General features: G+C 39.8%; 2 long non-coding RNA genes across 3 annotated transcripts; both read right to left on the reverse strand.

Moving 5' to 3' along the window:
* Positions 1–642: 642 nt before the first annotated feature.
* On the reverse strand, positions 643–5,637 carry LOC309473991. Of its 2 annotated transcripts, XR_014197153.1 has the most exons (3): positions 5,065–5,627; positions 1,649–1,714; positions 643–1,353 (listed from the first exon to the last, which is right to left on the reverse strand). It is a non-coding gene; the product is annotated as an uncharacterized lncRNA (long non-coding RNA). The 2 variants fall into 2 exon arrangements; XR_014197152.1 differs by lacking the exon at positions 1,649–1,714 and having other exon boundaries at positions 5,065–5,637.
* A 10-nt stretch (positions 5,638–5,647) lies between these two features.
* Positions 5,648–9,216, reverse strand: LOC309474004. Its single transcript, XR_014197169.1, has 3 exons — positions 9,173–9,216; positions 7,241–7,354; positions 5,648–6,003 (listed from the first exon to the last, which is right to left on the reverse strand). It is a non-coding gene; the product is annotated as an uncharacterized lncRNA (long non-coding RNA).
* Between the last annotated feature and the right edge of the window lie 3,427 nt (positions 9,217–12,643).

Here is a 12,643-nt window from a genome sequence, read left to right on the forward strand (position 1 = left end):
AGAAATGACCTGGACTTTTAACATCAACAACATGCATAAAGGAATCTCATTTCTCCAAATATTACTAACTACACTTGCTCCTTACCAACCCACTCTTCAAAAACAAGTTTATCTACTTTGGGATATTGTCACAAATTACACAAAGTGATGAGGGTATATGTTAAAACCTATTTAAAAAGTTTCACTTTCTATCAGAGTTCATCAGCTTTACTAGCAATTTTAATAGTAAGGGTTTATAGAATGCAACAAGAACATAAAAAGCAGCAACATATAAAGGAGAACGAAGCCTAAATAGCCTAATAAGTAACTTGAAGGCCTCCATGCTTTAATGTCTTGATTGACATTGTCAAAGTTTTAAAAGAAAAAGCACTTACACACTCCCCTTCAACCAGTCCTATTTGTGGAGCGTAGGGTTATAGTCTCAATACAAGCAACCTCAATTCTCTCAGACAACCTAATCACATTATTATAATAATGCTTGCTCTTTTGTTGTTTGGTGGAGATTGTGGATAGGATCGCAAGTTGCTGAGGTCTCACCAAGTATATTTAGCTCATTAGTTGATTTCATTATGTTTGACTACTAAACTTGATTCATCTGCATTTAATAATCTAGGTTTGTCATTATTAATACACAACACAACATTAGTTGAATCACTGAACTTTATTTGATTTGGTCACCTCAAGAATCCGTTCCTTAACAAAGGACAGCATTGTAAAAATGAATGAAGGAAAATAAAAGTGAATCCTGACATCTCCTCCTCAGACCATGGTCAAGTCAAGTCAAATCACCTTTATTTATATAGCGCTTTTTACAATACAGATTGTATCAAAGCAGCTTCACATTGATAACATGAAAATAATACAACAAAGTTTGTTTCTAGAAGAAAATTGCATCATCGTCCACCAGAAAACGATATTTATTATACTTATTATTGATAAGGCAGATCAATAATATTGTTGAATATTAAATGTCCCCAACTAAGCAAGCCAAAAGCAAAGGCAACAGTGGCAAGGAACCAAAACTCCATCAGTGACAGAATGGAGAAAAAAACCTTGGGAGAACCCAGGCTCAGTCGGGGGCCAGTTCTCCTCTAGCCAACGAGCGAACAGTGTATGATTATGATCCAGGCAGCGTTACAGGTCAGAGGTCAGATTGGTCGTGTCGATGAGGCCTTCACAGGGCTGATGAGGCTGGCACTTCAGGGATGCGTCATGGTTGGGTCCAGGTGCAGATCCACCATCTGATCTGGATACGGCCGGGGTCCACCTCACTTCAGTAAACGGAGAGACTGGTTGACACTTCAGTACTGCGTTGTCGTCTCTTCACACACCGCCTTGATGAAACACAGACGCCTGAACAATTAAAACAAAGATTAGAAGATAAAAAAAATTACTTGCAGGAAGAGATGTTGCTGTTCAAAATCGCCAAACAAGCTGGAACTTGTGTAGACAAAATGTGTGTGATAATAAATTGCCTTTAGATCTGCTAAAAATCAAGTTAGATTGTTTTCATTAACATGCTTGTTAAAAACAAGATACATCCAGCTTCTTTCTATGCTTTCTATGTCTAACCAAACATAATGTAAGTGTTGATTGCACATTAGCAAGTGTGTCTAGTGATGGACACGGCACCACATTTAAATAATACCTTGAGTAACTGAGTCAGGGAGATGAGGTGAACCCGAAGTTACACAGGCAGCGTTCCCCTGGTCATCTATAGAAATATTGCACAGTATAAATGTATGGGCTTAAAGAGCCTGTCTGCCTACCAATCAAACACCATGGGCATGAGGGGATACATGTAAAACTGCAGACAGCCAATTCTATATTATAATAATATAATAATCATGGCAAAGTTGTTGAACCGGATGAAGTCAGGAGAGCGTGACTGTGCAACAATACCTTGAGGGATAATTTTACTAGGAAATGATGTAGATTTTACACAGGCCAAGTCTTCCCTGTTGTTTTAAAATTAACAATGAAGAGAGATGACAAAAAGTTAAGCTTCTAACAAAGTTTCTAACCATCGTACTAAACAGAGACACTAATATTAGCGTAGAAGCCATTCTTCTTATGATGTAACGAGTACATCAGGATTTATGGGAAGTGTTCCCGGTTCCGGCTGACCTAATCTATGCAGCCTAACATTGAATTATAAAAGTCTATAATGTGTTATGTGTATGCTAGGTCAAAGAGATGTGTTTTTAGTCTAGCTCTGAACTGACAGAGTGTGTCTGCTTCCCGGACAATGTTAGGAAGACTGTTCCAAAGTTTTGGTGTTAAAAGGTATTATCAACTGGCCGGAATTTTGAGATTGCAATAGACGTGAAGGACTATAATGCGTTAAGAGCTCACTCAAGTACTGCGGAGCTAAACCATTTAGTGCTTTGTAAGTAATCAGCAATATTTTAAAATGTATACAATGTTTAATAGGGAGCCAGTGCAGTGTTGACAGAACCGGGCTAATATGGTCATACTTTCTGGTTCTGGTAAGAACTCTAGCTGCTGCGTTTTGGACCAGCTGTAATTTGAATATTAAGCGTGCAGGGCAACCACCCATAATAGCATTACAACAATCTAGCCTTGATGTCATAAACGCATGGACTAATTGTTCCGCATGCGGTTTTACAGATACTAGACACGTGACTTTCAAATGAAAGATTGGTATCAAAGAGCACACCCAGGTTCCTAACCGACGACGAAGACTTAACAGAGCAGCCATCAAGTGTTAGACAGTATTCTAGATTATTACGTGAGGACATTTTTTGTCTAATAAATAGAATCTGTTTTTTCAGAATTAAGTAGTAGGAAATTACTAGTCATCCAATTTTTTATATCACCTATGCATTCCGTTAATTTTGTGAATTAGTAAGTTTCATCAGGGCGTGAAGAAATATAGAGCTGAGCATCATCAGCATAACAGTGAAAACTAATTCCATGCTTCCTAATGATATCTCCCAAGGGTAGCATGTACAGAGTGAAAAGCAACGGTCCTAGTACTGAGCCTTGTGGTACGCCATAGTGAACTTGTGATCGATGAGACATCTCTTCATTTACTGCTACAAACGGATAACGGTCGGATAAGTATGATTTAAACCGTGCTCATGCAATTCCATTAATGCCAACATAATTTTCGAGTCTATTTAAAAGAATGTTGTGGTCAATAGTATCAAATGCAGCACTAAGATCGAGTAACACTAATAGAGAGATACAACCACGATTGGATGATAAGAGCAAATCATTTGTAACTCTTATGAGAGCAGTCTCAGTACTATGGTACGGTCTAAATCCTGACTGAAAATCCTCGCAGATATCATTTCTTTCTAAAAAGGAACATAGTTGTGAGGATACCGCCTTTTCTAGTATCTTTGAAAGAAAAGGTAGATTCGAGATCGGCCTGTAATTGACTAATTCTGTACGATCAAGTTGAGTTGCGTTTTTTTAACAAGCGGTTTAATCATAGCCAGCTTAAAAGTTTTTGGTACGTATCCTGATGACAAAGATGAATGATGATATTAAGAAGAGGATTTTTCTCAAAGAGCAAGGACGCGCTTGCCCACGACTGGCCGAACCGCCCGCTATATGCATTTCCTCCGGTCACGATGCTACCACAAGTCATCGAACAGATCAGGGAAAGCAAGTGTGCAGTGCTGGGTCTTCCAGACCCAGTTATGGTTCTCCGAGTTGACACAACTGCTGGAAACAGCCCCATGGCTAATTCCGCTGAGAAGAGATCTCCTCACGCAGGCGAACGGGAAAATCTGGCATCCCCGTCCCGACTTGTGGGCCCTTCATGTATGGCCCCTCAACGGGTACCTGGGTGTCTCCCGCATAGGGTGCTAAAAACCGTCACTGAAGCAGGAGCGCCCTCAACTAGGCACTTCTATGCTCAGAAATGGGTGGTGTTCTCTGGCTGGTGCGCAGCACGGAGCTTGGACCCCGACTCATGCAAAGTACCAAGTGTACTGGTTTTTTTTGCAAGAGCTCTTGAACGCGGGTCGCACCCCCTCCACGCTCAAAGTAAATGTGGCGGCCATAACATCATCTCATGCTCTTGTGGCCGGACAATCACTAGGAAGGAACATTGTGCGCTTCCTTAAAGGGGCAAGGAGGCTAAACTCTCCGCGACCCCCCTCTGTGCCTATCTGGGACCTCTCCACGGTCCTGGAAGCATTGAAGGGTGCACCGTTTGAGCCGCTTCGGTGTGCGGACCTGAAGCACCTCTCGTTCAAAACCGCTCTTTTTCTGGCGCTCGCTTCAGTCAAGAGAGTGGGCGATTTACATGTGCTATCAGTGAGCGCGTCCTGCCTTGAGTTTGGGCCTAACGACTCCAGAGCCGTCCTCAAGCCAAGGTATGGTTATATTCCTAAAATGCTCTCGACTCCGTTCAGAGCACAGGTTATTTCACTCGCAGCTCTTCGCTCACCAGAGGATGAAAGAGACGAATTTACTCTGTCCCGTCAGGGCTCTCAGAGTTTATCGGGAGCATTCTGACAGTCGGAACAGTTTTTCGTATGCTTTGGCGGCCGCACCAAGGGGTCAGAACTCATTCCACGAGAGGCATGGCCTCGTCTTGGGCTTGGTCAAGTGGAATACCCATTGAAGATATGTGCGGTGGCAGGCTGGGCCTCGCCGTCCACATTTATGAGGTTTTATAACCTGGAATTGGTTCGTGAGTCTGAGCTGCCTCGCCATAGATTCGTGCAGTTGCCGCAGCACAGCCAATGACCGTACTCGCTGTTTATCTGTGTATGCTGTGCAGCTGCACTGCATTTTAAAGATTTGGCTTCAATATTCTCGAGAAATGGAGTTTTCTCATAGCGTAAGCTAGCCAGGTAAGCTAGGTTACGTTAGTAACCGGGACGAGGGAACTGCAAAGGGGCATGAAATAAACAACATATTAGTAATATTAGTCAGCGTTATTTTAGAACTTCCAAAAAAGTTAAATATGACATATATTGTCATATATCCTAAAGTAAACAAAACAGTCAATGTTTCAATAGTTACAAATCTTCAACAACCCAAAATACAATAACAGCAACTTGACTAATCATTGTTCCTCACCTCCTCTTCCTCTATCTCCTTCAGGATGGTTGCCAGATCTTTGCCCTGTAGTTCCTCCTTCAGCAGCATCAGTTTCTGCTCAGCCTCAGACATCAGCTGCAGTGTTTGTTCTTCTGAGTCTGGAGTCAGCTGTGGTGTCGGACCCTTCATCTGCCAGAGACCAAGAGGAATGCTCAGACATTTCATGCATGCATCATTTGAATGTAAAAACATTTCCTTAATCACTAACTACAGAGAAAACATCCCTGGACACTTAATGAATTTTTCTTATGCAGTTTCTAAAAAAAACATTCTAAAACACCTATACTATGTATCAGTCTCCGATGCGCGTTCACGAGAGCACCACGACACGTGTGTGTGTGTGGTGATGACGCAGCAGCTGGCGTTCTGACATATAACCTACAAGCAGAGGAAGATGCACGCGAGGCCGCGCATGCGTCATGGTGCTCTCGTGAATGTGCGTTGGAGACTGATACAGAAGGGAAGAAATTACTGAATAAAGTTGACATTTTGTTTTTTTTGGTGCACAGAAAGTATTCTTCATAAAATTAAAGGGATGGTTCAGAGTAAATTCAACCCCAGGGTCCTTTGCACCATGACCTCAAGCCAAACACCCCTGGAATGCTTGAGGTCATGGTGCAAAGGACCCTGGGTTGAATTTACTCTGAACCATCCCTTTAATTTTATGAAGAATACTTTCTGTGCACCAAAAAAACCAAAATGTCAACTTTTTGAAGAAGAAGCCATTTTTTTCCTTGGTCAAACATTATTAAAGTTAAAGCTTATTTAGCGATATCAGCCGAATGGCTTAGTGCAGGTGCTAATGGATCAAGGTTGATCTTCTTTGGTCAATGGTTGCTTGGTCAATGATTGACTCCGGCTGCTGCTTTAGCTTGACACGGGTGATGACATCCTCATCATTGCTCCTGTTGTCCTCATCTGTTGACAGAAAAGACATGCAGGTGTGTGTCAGCTCTGTCTGCTAAACGTAATAGTTCTGTTATTGTTCCATATGGATCAACAGCATTCATAGTTCCCATGTACCAATAGGCCAGTCTCTCAGTCACACACACAATCACACGTAAACGTGATCTGGCCTTTGAGACATTAACAAATCCACCACCACTCTGTACAACAGAAGGGTGAGCTTTAATACTTCATACTTCAATGTATATGTAATGAGTGATTATAATCAAGGTATTAATCAATATTTTTCCTTCTAAATATCAAATGAGTTAAATGACTTCTCTGGGGATTTTACTTTGTTATAGAAGTTACCAGTGTGATTACTGAAATGTTCTTTTCATGTATTCTTTAATGTCTGTGTTTGATATCTGAATGCAGTAACAGTGCTTGCTCATTTAGCCTGGCTTCCAGAAATGAAATATGGATTTGTTTTGTGTTTGAGAAAGGTCTTCAACGTGTTAAAACATAGGGTCATTGAAGCCAATAGTTTAAGGGACCATTTCTTTGTTAAAGCCTTACTTTCCAGTTAGACTAAAGTGTAGCTCTCCTTGAGAGAAAGAATGCATTATCTTGATGTTTTGAGAGGACTCTCCTGTTTATAGTTAGAGCCTGGCCAAATCCAACCTTAGAGAAGCTGTGTGTCGGTGTGTGTGTGTGTGTGTGTGTGTGTGTGTGTGTTAGTCTTCTTGGTTACAGGTTAAGGAACCACTGGCATTATTGGAGATTGACTGAGTTATTGTTCTGGACATGCTGGCGCCCAGCAATGCAGATCTGTGACCTGGAAGGTCACGACGTGTCTAACTTCAGGGTCTGAGTGTCAGCGGCATAATCGATAGAGATATGCTTCCGTCTATATGTATATGTGTGGAAAATTACTATGTTTATCTATTTCTTAGCCAATCAGAAACTGCAACCTGAATAAAGGACGTAGCTTAGACCTTGGTGAAGGGTATAACTGCTGTGTGTGTGTGTGTGGTGTAGGATATAACTGCTGTGATCTTTGTAACTGTAAGTGGGGCGGCCTACGAACTACTGTGTGAGTCTTGAAGCTGAACTTCTGCTGATGAAACTGCAAACTATCTTCAGTAAAACTTTAATTTATTATAATTCTGACTCCGGGGTCTTCTTTCAAACATCTGGTCCTTGTGTCCTAAACTGTTACTCCCCTAACACACTGAAAACAGTTGAATGTTGTGTTGTGTGTCCTCACCCGTGGGTCTGTGACTCCAGTGGCCTCTCTGATTTGCTGGAAAGCTTCCTCAAAAGGAGAGATGGCTTCCACTTCTTCTACTGCGTTGGCCTCGCTGCTCAGCTCGTCGGGGAGCTATTTTTCAACATTGATAATAATAAGAAAGGTTACTTGAGCACCAAATCCATATTAGAATGATTTCTGAAGAATCATGTGACATTGAAGACTGTATATGATGCTGAAAATATAGCTTTGCATCACAGGCATAAATTATATACTTAAATAGAAAACAGTTATTTTAAATTGTAATAACATATTTCGCAACATTACTTTATTTCTCATCAAATAAATGCAGCTTTGGTGAGCATAAGAGACTTAATATCGTAATTATTCAAAGCTTTTGACCGGAAGAGTATATACTTATAAATAGTTGAATTGTCTATTTTATTTTATTGTTGTGAGCTTTGCAGCATGCTAACACAAAGCTCTATTAACATCAATTGCGAGTCCAGTCTCCTGTGCACTTCACATGAGAAGTGCTATTAGTATGACACACATATCTTTATGCTTATTAGAGTATTACATTGTTATCTGATGTGTGATGGATGATGCTCGCTCTTCTCTTCCTCTCCTTTGCCTGAGCAATCCTCTCCTCCTGCTGCTTCTTGTAGAGGGAGAGGATTTTCTCTCGCTTTCTGCGCTCTCTGCACACTAGGGCTGCATCTAACGATTATTTTTGTTGTCGATTAATCTATCGATTATTTCTTCGATTAGTCGACTAATCTAACGATTATTTTTCCGATTAATCTAATGATTATTTTTGGGATTAGCTGATTTATCCATTGGCAAACTTTCCAATAAATAATAAGTACAACAATATATCAGCTGTATTTTGAAGAGGGTAGTGCATCTGTATATTATTTTAACATGAAATCTATGAATGATGACAAAAAAAAAATTCTTTCAGAAAGGGTAATTGTCATTTTATTATGAAATATGCGAACAGGAAGCATTTTAAACTTTATTTTTAACTAATGGTACTATTGAAAAAAATGTAAGATACACAGGCCTATTTAGGAAATGTGTTTACTATAATCTGTTATTAATTACCGTAGTGGGAGTATGATTTACTCAATTAACTTGTCCGAAAATGCACTTGTGTTTATCTGCAAAAAGGTTCACATACACTAGATTGCAGCCTATAGGCTACTGTTAATGTTAATATAACGTTAGTCGTTTGTTTTTAAAGTCTACATTAGAGACCTGCGCAGGACGGATTTCTCCCTTAATAATTCCTAAAAAGCTGACATCTCAGTTCATCGCGATCTCACAGATTAACTCTGTTATTATCAATGAAACTGGCTACACAATGAATCTTTCATAATATCTACACTTTGTTTGCTATAATCAGATGATTTGCCAGTATGCAGAATTCAGCACTGAACAAAAAGTCCATTTTGAGCGGTGAGGGGATTCTAGCATAAATGCATCTGATTGGCGTTCAAGAAATCAACACATATGTCTGTGATTGGCTACATTGTTCAACGCTGCAAACATGTTATAAATAGATAGAGACTCTGGCCTGTAAATCGTTTCTATTTTGTTTTAGTTGTTCTTGTTGCTTTTGTCAAACAGATGAATGACAATTTAGATGTTCAATTTATAGATAATTCTATTTTGCGGGAGTTCCGCGAATCGTTTTATTCTCCCGCAACCAGCACACACACGAGTGCATTACCGCCCGCGCCCGGCCATCAGATCTATGTTCCCGGCTCCCGCGCCGCACTCTGTTGCGTTGTGACCCGCGGGAGTGCAGGTCTCTAGTCTACATGTGCATACACAACTTTTAAAAACTGGCAAATGAAAGCTTCGTTAACAGATTTAAGTTTAAGTTATAAATTAAAGTCCATTTTATTGTCACCGAATGGGGCATAGTTTGCATAGTGAAAGCACCTTTCTGTTCGGCCGTAGTGGTAAAGTATTCCCATACTTTGGATGATTGTGGTCTGTCATTTTCACCATGAGAGGGAGCAGAAGCCGCCATTACTCGATATTTAAACGTAAATAATTACGCGTCGACGCATTTCATGCGTGTCGACGTATTTTCATAGTCGACGTAATCGATGACGTCGACGCGTCGTTGCGGCCCTAGTCCAGACATTAGAAAAATATCAGTCTACACATGCGTTTAATATTTAATATGAGGGAAATAGGCTACACATGCCGTGGACGTGACACAAAAAATCTTTAACTTTTAAGGTGGCAAAATATTTTTTTTGTAATTCTGTGAATTACACTGCGCAAACCAAAAGTAATACTAGGCTACCCACCGGATACTCTCCACAGAACATAACATTCATTTTACCGCATTTTCCGCACTATAAGGCGCACTTAAAAGCCTTTAATTTTTTCAAAAAACGACAGTGCGCCTTATAATCCGGAGCGCCTTATATATGGATCTGGCACCTTATATTAATGTCTGTAAAACAACCGCTGACTTAAACCTTTTGTTTACTTTCGCCTGGCACCGGAGCGCGAGCCTCCGCTGACTGCGCGCGCACCTCCCCAAACAGACGAGGCATCTTGACGCAACTGTTTTGTTTTAGACTGAACACCAGACCATACAACTGATTTAGTCGCGCAAACTGGGTGCCGGTGTGATGAGATGTACTAATATCCGTCTGCTCGGGCAGATTCGGCTCAAAGTCGTGCATCTTCGGATGCGGAGGCGCGCGCGCTGTCACAATGACGTCATTTTGCCGCGCGAGCGCTTCCGCATCCGAAGATGCACGACTTTGAGCCGAATCTGCCCGAGCAGACGGATATTAGTTTTTTATTACCTTCGTGCTCATGCGGACGCGTCAAATATAAACAAGGTTTTACAGCTCAGCCACTTGTTGTTTCATATTTTTTTGCAAGTGGTAGATCTTGGTTTACATTTGGACTTTGGATGTGATCTTAGGCTTGAAAAGGTTGGTGACCACTACATAACGCAAACCCAGTCAAACGTTTGACTGCAGTATCTTCTATTCTATGCGCCTTATAATCCGGTGCGCCCTATATATGAAAACAGTTCTAAAATAGGCCATTCATTGAAGGTGCGCCTTATAATCCGGTGCGCCTTATAGTGCGGAAAATACGGTATTCAGGGCCGCGGGAAGTGGGGGTGCTGTTTTCACAGAATTGTAAATGCAACGCATATGTTTGTTCATTAAAATGTCTACATTTTTAGCATTTAGTCATTTATTTGTAATAAACACTTTAAGTGGGCTATTTAAAAACTGTTATTTATGTTAAATTATGTTTTTAAAACATAAGCGCAGAGTGTTACGTAATAGTCTATTGTATGTGTGTCGAAAGAATTTGTCCGCAGCTGCTCAAAAAAAGAAAAGAAAAAAAAAACCCAGTCAAAAACCCCACTGTCAGTGTTTTGTAAGGAACAGGCAAATATGTAAAATATTTCATTAGACATTTCAAGCTATCTATATGTCTCAGGTCTGTGAGGCAATAGGCTACCTTATAGGCCCACGCTGAGTTTCGGTTCATTTATGAGACGAGCTCCAGGTTCGCCAGCGCCTCCATGTCCTGATTATCTATTTTCTAATAGCCTAGTATATTTACTTCTTATTTATTAAATCCAGACAATTGGTTGATGAAACATCGATTAAAATTAAGATACAATTAATACAAAACGAAATTAAATTTAAAGACAGGCTTTGTGCTTTCAGTTTGAGGTCTCTGTGAAAGTTTTAAAACATTATTTTAGTGCCGCTTTAGAGCGCTCACGTCCGTAACGGAGAACTGTCTGTAAATATTTATTTATTTTGTGTGTGTGTGAAATAAATTTCTAAAAAAATGCGACTTAGTCCAGTGCGACTTAGGCTATATATGTTTTTTCTTCCTCGTGGCGCATTTTTTGACTGATATGCGACTCCGGAGCGACTTATAAAATAGGCTACGGTAAGTTATTTATTCTTTTTGTGCAAATGTCCCATAAAGTGCCATCCTTTAAGGATTCATTTATGTCCCGTTGACCGGTCCATTGCATTACGAATAAAAGCAGAATCAATAAAGTCAAAAATGTAATGTGCAGAGTTTTATAGTCTTGATATTGTTTCTTATTCAAAAGTGGCGACGCCCCTTTTTTTTTCAGAATTGCGAGATATGAAGTCAGAATTGTGAGAAATAAAGTCGCAATTCTGAGTAATAAAGTCGCAATTGGGAGATATAAAGTAAGAATTGCATGATATTCGTCGAAATTTCGTGTTATAAAATCAGAATTGTGAGATATAAACTATTCTGAGGTAAAAAAAAATATAGAAAGCTTGAAATGTCTTCTTTTAAACAGAACAATTCAAAAAGTAAACAGACTGCTGCATGTGTAATTTTTAGAAAACACTTGTTCATTAATAAACAATTAAAATGTCTCCTTGCTATATTTTACATATTCATAATCATTACTTTTGCCGGTTCTTTGTGACAGCTTTTAGGCCTTTATTGGCAGCGCCACCCTTACATGTTACATGAACGCGTCACCACCGCATCAGCACCGAAAACAGGAGATTTTTCAATCCCTGTTTTGGCAGGGGAAAACTGATCAGAAAATGTAACGAAACATTGTAGAAATGTAGTGGAGTAGAAAGTATAATAATTGCTGCAAAATGTAACGAAGTAAAAGTCAAAAGTAGCCAATGCACTATTGATTCTACTTATGTAAAGTAAAGATATGTGAAAAATGTACTTAAATAAAGTAACAAAGTATTTGTACTTCGTTACATTCCACCACTGCTGATTAACAGTAATGTAAATGCTAAATGTCCTAATACCTGTTAATACTACAACAATGCAAAGTATTTGCTCTTAACCTTGCAGTTTTTCACATATCATGTAACACTCAATTTCTCCATTTCTTTGCACAAAACTCTCCAGAAATTGCCATTTAATGTTGGGTTTTTTTCTTCTTTTTTTTCAGGGGAGCATACCTCCGGACTCCCATAGGGAGAGCCCCCCCACATAATAAATCCCAATTTAACCCCTGGTTGTATATTCCTCAAAAGTTCTTGTGATATCACTAGTTGACAACAGTACTATTTTCGGAAATCATAGGCTATGATATTGTGCAGGTGCACGTGATGCAACGCTGTCAGAGCCGACAGACTCGTGTGTCAGACTAATTTCAGTGCAAAATAATTAGGTCAAAAACGATTTAAAGGGATAGTTCACTTTGAAATTAATTTTTGGTATGTTTTAGCTTACCTCAAGGGCATCCAAGATGTAGGTGTCTTTTTTTCCGCAGTAGTTTCAATTTTGATATTTTTAGGTCAAACCGTTCTTGTCTGTCAGTCATATAATGCAGGTCTATGGTCACCACCTCAAAGAGCATGCACAGAGTCCAAATTAAAACAATTCCCTGTCGTCCAAATT

This window comes from Leuciscus leuciscus (genome assembly GCF_965113295.1).
Source record: "Leuciscus leuciscus genome assembly, chromosome: 14".
Lineage (NCBI taxonomy): Eukaryota > Metazoa > Chordata > Actinopteri > Cypriniformes > Leuciscidae > Leuciscus > Leuciscus leuciscus.